The following is a 6,319-nucleotide window of genomic DNA, read 5'->3' as shown; positions in this document are numbered from 1 at the left end:
GGTCAGCCAGCCTGGCTGAGAAGAGCCTCCTCCCCAGGGGAGAGAGGTGGAGGCCATCTCTTCCCAGCAGCTCACTGCCTCTCTCTCCAAAGAGCGGGCTGTGGTCATGGAAGCCAAAGCCTTCCTGATAACACCAGCGTCGCAGTCTTTGGTTCACCGTGTGGATCCTCCTCTCCCTCCTTAGCCCATAGCCCGAGACTGGGAGGATCGATGAAAACAATCGACGAGATCAATGCAGGGCATGAGAGACAATGAATACAATTTCAGCAGTGGCTTGTTGTCTTGAAAGACAGCAGAGTACTTTGCTTAGGAGACAATATTAGCTGCAAACATGGCAAAGTGAAAACAACTGATGCGAAATTTAATTGTTATGGAAGCCATTTGAGTTGACTGCTAGTTGTGGAACAGGACCACAAGCACAGAATAGCAGCGTATCTTCTACATGCAGATAGAGGATGAACTACAGAAGGTCCAAACTTACACACAAAGTTCACCTTTCTGAACCAGGGCAAGGGGCTTCCCTCAATCCTTCAGTCCCTACATAAATGAAAGAGGCCCCACTATTCTGCAATCAGGTCCCAATAATAAGCTTACCAATAAGTGACTCTCCATTGTTACCTTGCAAAACTCAGTCTGTTCTTTACCATCCTGGCTCATGGTGCTATTCACTGAGTGCCCAACACCTGTTAGGAAAAGGTTTCATTACACTCTGAGCAGTTGCAAGATGTCAATTAAGCAACAAAAGGCAAGGTAGCACTGCTTACAAGCCCATTTGGATGCCAGTGAGGATGCCCAAATAGTTCTCATTCATGTTACTGAACTGTGCTACATATTGCATAGCATAACATAGGTGATGATGGAGAAAAGTACTTTTGTTAGGAGCAGTTTAAAAATGCTTCTGGTTTGCAGACACAGTACTGGAAACCAGAATGTATGCTTCAGATGACTGGAGTTGGATCCAGGACAGTGACAAAAGCAAAGAATGCCCTGTATACCCACAGTCTTGGTTTGCAGGGGCAAACGCAGGATGAAATATAATCAAGCGGAGGAGCATGATTCACCAGTACCATATATTTATTTCATGTTAATCTGTGATTTTATCAATATTTCTTTGCTTCCCAAACACGCAGACATATTGAGGACTTCTACAACAAAATATTTTATTATATTTCAACAACACAAGCAGTCTAGCTGCTACAACATAAAGAAAGTGCAGACCTCAAAAAGTGCAAACAAAAACAATACTCAAGCCAATTGGTGCAATGTTACTAGTAATGAAATTGCACATGATCAGTAAACCTGGATTCCTTCCACTGGACCTATGAGCAGTTAGAGCAAACAGGATATATCTTCCCATGTACAGTTCCATTCCTGGATTTTATTCATTGCTCATTCCCAATCCAGAAGAATCAATTGGCTGCATAACATTGCAGCATGCAAAGAAGTGTTTTGGAGGAACAGATACAGGTGTAGTCCAGACTGGCATACTGGCCAACTTGTCAAGCAGCTACTCGGATATTGCTCTCTACTGCTCTTGATCCCATAATCTAATCATCTCTGTCAAAAAAGTGTTTCTGCATCAACATACAGGTGTGAACTAAAACTTGGAAACACAAAGATGCTGAATGAAGATAAAAAACCTTATGGCCTACACAGAAATGCCTTTGCTATATTGATCTTAGAATTTTACCAACACCAGTGAAACTGTCAAAATGCCAGGGAACTGCGTTGGTATTTGCTCCAGTAGAATATTGTGGGGTAGAAGCCAACAGAAACATTTTGTTCACATTAAAATAAATACAACCATGCATCTGATTAGCTATTTTCTCAACCATGCATTAACAGCTAATCTTTACTAGTCAGCTTGCATTGTCACCCCCGAAGTTTTGACAAAATATTGTCACCCTTAAGCTGCATGGGGAGTTATAATAGATAAGAATAATTTTCTGCATGCAAGGCTGAGTGCAGATGTACTACCAGCAGCTCCCTTAATAAATGTATTCACTTGCAGAAGAAAACACTTAAAGATGTGGCTCCTACAAGCTTTCTAAGACTGAACTCATGACGTCCCTTTGTGCTGGCTGCTCATGTACATATATAGCTAGTGCAGGGACACTTACAGTGAAAGAATGACATAATGGGGCCTTATAGCTATGTCCTTGAAGAATGGTGACAGCTCTGGGATGGAAAGGCAGGCATGTGACAAAACCCAGAACAAGTTTGCAACATAGATCAAAAATCCTGAACCAGGCTGAATAGGCTGTTGAGCAGGATAGAGAGAGTGACAGCTAAAATGCAGGTATCCAGTCTGAATCAATTCACAATGTGACCATGGCAGTATTGCAGATAGCCAAACGTGGTGAAATACAAAATCCAAAGTTTAGAGCCAGAGCTGTCAACTGGGGGTACGTGTACCCCCGGAGGTAGTTGGGAAGGCCCTAGGAGATACAAACGGGTGGGCAGAGACAGTGCAGCACCACCCACTACCCCACATCGCTGCCTCTCAGGGGGGCCAGGGGGAGGGGAGGGGAGGGGAGGGGAGGCAGTGGCGCTCCTCTGCTGGCCACACAGGTACCGCCTGGATGGACGGACCACAAAGGGGGAATCTCACATGTGGTGACTGCTGCCGCCACCCACCACCCTGCACTACTGCTGCTCCATAGCTAGCTGTGCGCCACTCCCTCCCCCTGCTCCGTGTCTGGCCACGCAACTCTCTTACCCCCCGCTCTGCATCTGGCCCCCGAGGGTACGTTTATTTTAAAAGGTTGAAAACCCCTGCTTTAGAGGGACTGCTGCTATGTCAAACTTGACCAAATATCAAGAATATTGACCAGGGATTGCATTAGGAAAAAGCAGCAGCAGCAGGTTCACAGTTCCAAAACCATTTTGCAGGTGCACTGAACTTAATGCCAACTCTGGTCACACAATGGGACTCAATATCCAGGTCACCTCTGACAATGCTTCAAAATATGAGACCACCTTGGAATGCATGTGGCCAGAGGCAGAGAAGAAGGGGAGGAGAGAGCAGATAACTAGAGATGCAGTGGAGGGAGGAAGAAACAAAGCCTTTCCTTTGGACATAATATCCCCATTACAGTAATAAGAGTGCTGATCTCTGACCATGATCAATTTCCCAGTATTGTAAAATCCCTAATAACAATAACGTGGGTGGTAGCTGTATCTTATACAACTGCTGTAGCAGCAGTTCCTTTACCTTGTCCTCTCCTGAGCATTCCCCCATTTCCTCCCCAAAGATGTCCTGGGACTTCAGAGGGGCTTTAAAGGGGGCCCCTACCCGAAAGCAGTTGACCATACTAAAAGCAGCATGCTCCTGCTTCTCTGATCTATCTGTGTCCAGTGTCTCTTGTACACACTCTGGGCTGTCAGTCTTCAGTCCTGTAATAACATTGTTTGATTTCAAACTTTGTGCTTGGAGTAGTATCAAGTACTCAGTCCAACTGTGTATAGAAAAGGCAGGTTGACATGGAGCTGTGAGACTGGCCATGGAGTCTTTTGACCGCAGGTACATAGCCTTCAGGTTTTTGATTCTTCTCCTCAGCACTGAACTGATAAATCTTCTGCTCCGAGCCCTTGCGGACATTCTTATGGGCATAATGATTTTCAGGTTCATCACTGTAAATTGTGTCCTTTTCTTACTTTGCACTAGACTTGTCTGCCCAAGTCTTAACTTCACCCTGCCAACCCCACCAATTCTCAGAACACAGGGACAAGGATTTCCTGGATAGTTTCTCCATTCAAGGGTTGTTCAATAGTTGTGTAGAAATATAGCAGGTTGTGTGAAATGTTTGAACAGATAAATACCAAATCAGCTTAAGAACATGAGAAGTGCCATACTGATGGTTCATCTAGCTCAGTGATGTGTCTCCAGTAGTGGAAGGAGTGGATGCTTTAGAGGGAGAGCATATAAGCAAGGTATACCTAGTATGATCTATCTCTTGTCGTGCCCTCTCTGGCATCTAACATAATTTGTTTAGAGATGCCAGAGGAAACATCCCCGCCTGTTCTGTTTAACAGCAGTTAATGCATCTATCATTCATGACTTTGTCTAGTCTCTTTTTGAACCTGGCTATACTATCTGCCTCTATAACCTCCTGTAGTAATGAGTTCCACAAGTTAACTACGTTCTATGTAAAAAGAATACTCCTTCTTGTTAGTTTTGAATCTGTCTCCTGCTAATTTCAGTGGGTGGCCTCTAGTTTCAGTATTCTAGGAGTTGGTCATACCCCGCTTTGGATGTGTGGGGCATAGGCAATGAGCTCTCTGGAATATCAGGGCATCTCCTGCTGATGCTATACATCTTCTTTGAGCGTGAACTCACTGGGTTACTTGGATGGGCTTTGGCTGGAACCCTTGCTTTGCTTCAGCTCCAGAGCCCATAGGGTGAATGTCACCATGGCTGCTCTGCTAACTTTTCTCTTGCTGCTGACTTCAGTAGGGGGAGGACAAGTAGGAGCAAGGAAGGGCAAATAGTGGCAGTGTTCACCCCCTGGGCTCTAGAACTGTGTGAAAGCAGGGGTCTGACCAGAAATTGTGCTGATCTGCTTGATCCACCCATGCCAGTGGCTTATCACAGTTTATCAGTTTGTTCTAAAACTCCTTCTGGTGTAATGTCAGTGTGATCTATATATGTGTGCGTGTGTGTGTGTGTGTGTGTGTGTGTGTATGCTTGCATGCTTCTATATATATGCTGGTCAGTGATCACCTGAGCAAAAGAGCCGAGTAACTAAAAAGGGAGGAAAATGTGGCCCCAGATGCATGGTGGAAAGGCACTGAAGAACTATGAGCACTCAAATCCTATAATCCAGGTTAGATCTATGAGTCTATGGGGAAAAAAAACCTGTGTTACCATGGTAGAAGTAGATAGGTCTCAGTCCAACTTAAAGATGAACCTGGACTCTAACACATATCCCCAACCTGAAGGCAGTAGCTGAAGAAAGAGCAGCATATGTAATATATTAGGATGTGTGCTTTTGACCCAGTATCTCACAAAATCTTGCTTGCAAATTTCAATCAGACAAATTTGAATATGAACCATGTCCCATGGATTACAAATTGACTGTTTATTTCCACCAAAAAAAAGTTTACTTCATTAACATGGAATAAATATACATAAAATACCAGAAATTTAAGAAGATTTTTTTTAAATGATAATGTATGTTACAGCCAGTTATTCTAACAATCTTTACTTTGGAGTGTCAGCCAGAAATCTTGGCATCATTAAACAAAACACTTAGGCATGTGTTCAAATCCTACTGACTTCAAATCAGAAACGCTATTTTATATGCACTTTCCACAATGGCTGTGGAAGATGCAATACTTTAGAGAATCAAGCCCCATGCTCCAGTAGATTCAAAGCCTAGTGAAGCAGTGAAGTTTCTTCCCTGATTTTAATGAAAAGATGTTTTTAATGCTTTTAAAGAAAATGTAATATGAAACGTGGATCAATACATTCACATTTTTTACTGAAATTCTATAATGCTAGAAATTCCCTTTTAAGTAAGGGACACTGCTATCTTCTGTTAACAGGGGGGCTGTTTAAAGGGAATTAATGATTCTGGAAAACAGAAAAAAGGAAGGGTTTGGGAAAAGAAAGATTCTAGGCTTTATAACTCTACTTCTGGTAGCTGTGAATGATCAGGTGCTAGCAAGCTTTCTGGATAAACAACAATTACTATTAGGTGTGTACGAAGCGGGCCATATTTGATTCAGATTCAGCCCAATTCAAGGGGCCAGTGATTCAATTTGTGGATTCGGATCACTGTTCCAATTCAATTCGGCCGAATCCTAATCTGAAGATTCGATGCCACTTCAGAAAATCACCGATTTGGCCATAGACACAGCTTTAAATGTTTTTTCTACATACCTTGAGGTGCCAGGCTGGTGAATACTGAGATGGTGGGACAGACGGAGCATGCCACAGGAGCACAGCCCCCCACCCCGTGTGCTTGGCAGCAGACCCCTCCCCATGGCCCCCTCCCGCTCAGCAATCGGCCACAGGCGGACCCTGGGTGCTCCCCCCCCAGACCCAGGAGGCACCAGTTGCTGAGCCAGGGGGGCATGGGGAGGCCCCCCACACACTCCCTGGTGGACCCAGAAGTGAGCCAGAAATGTTTCTGGTCCACTTCCGGGTCCACTGCCAAGTGTACTGGGGAACCCCACCCGCACTCCCATGAGACACTCCATTTGCCCCAGCGTCTCCACAGTCATGAGCCACCTGGTACCTTGAAGTATGCAGAAAAAACATTTAAAGCTGTGTCTATGTCTGAATCATTGAATCTCTCCAAATTGATTCAAAGGG

The sequence above is a fragment of the Crocodylus porosus genome, unplaced genomic scaffold (genome assembly GCF_001723895.1).
Source record: "Crocodylus porosus isolate Cpor-Errol unplaced genomic scaffold, CroPor_comp1, whole genome shotgun sequence".
Taxonomy (NCBI): Eukaryota; Metazoa; Chordata; order Crocodylia; family Crocodylidae; genus Crocodylus; species Crocodylus porosus.
This window is presented reverse-complemented; position numbering follows the sequence as displayed.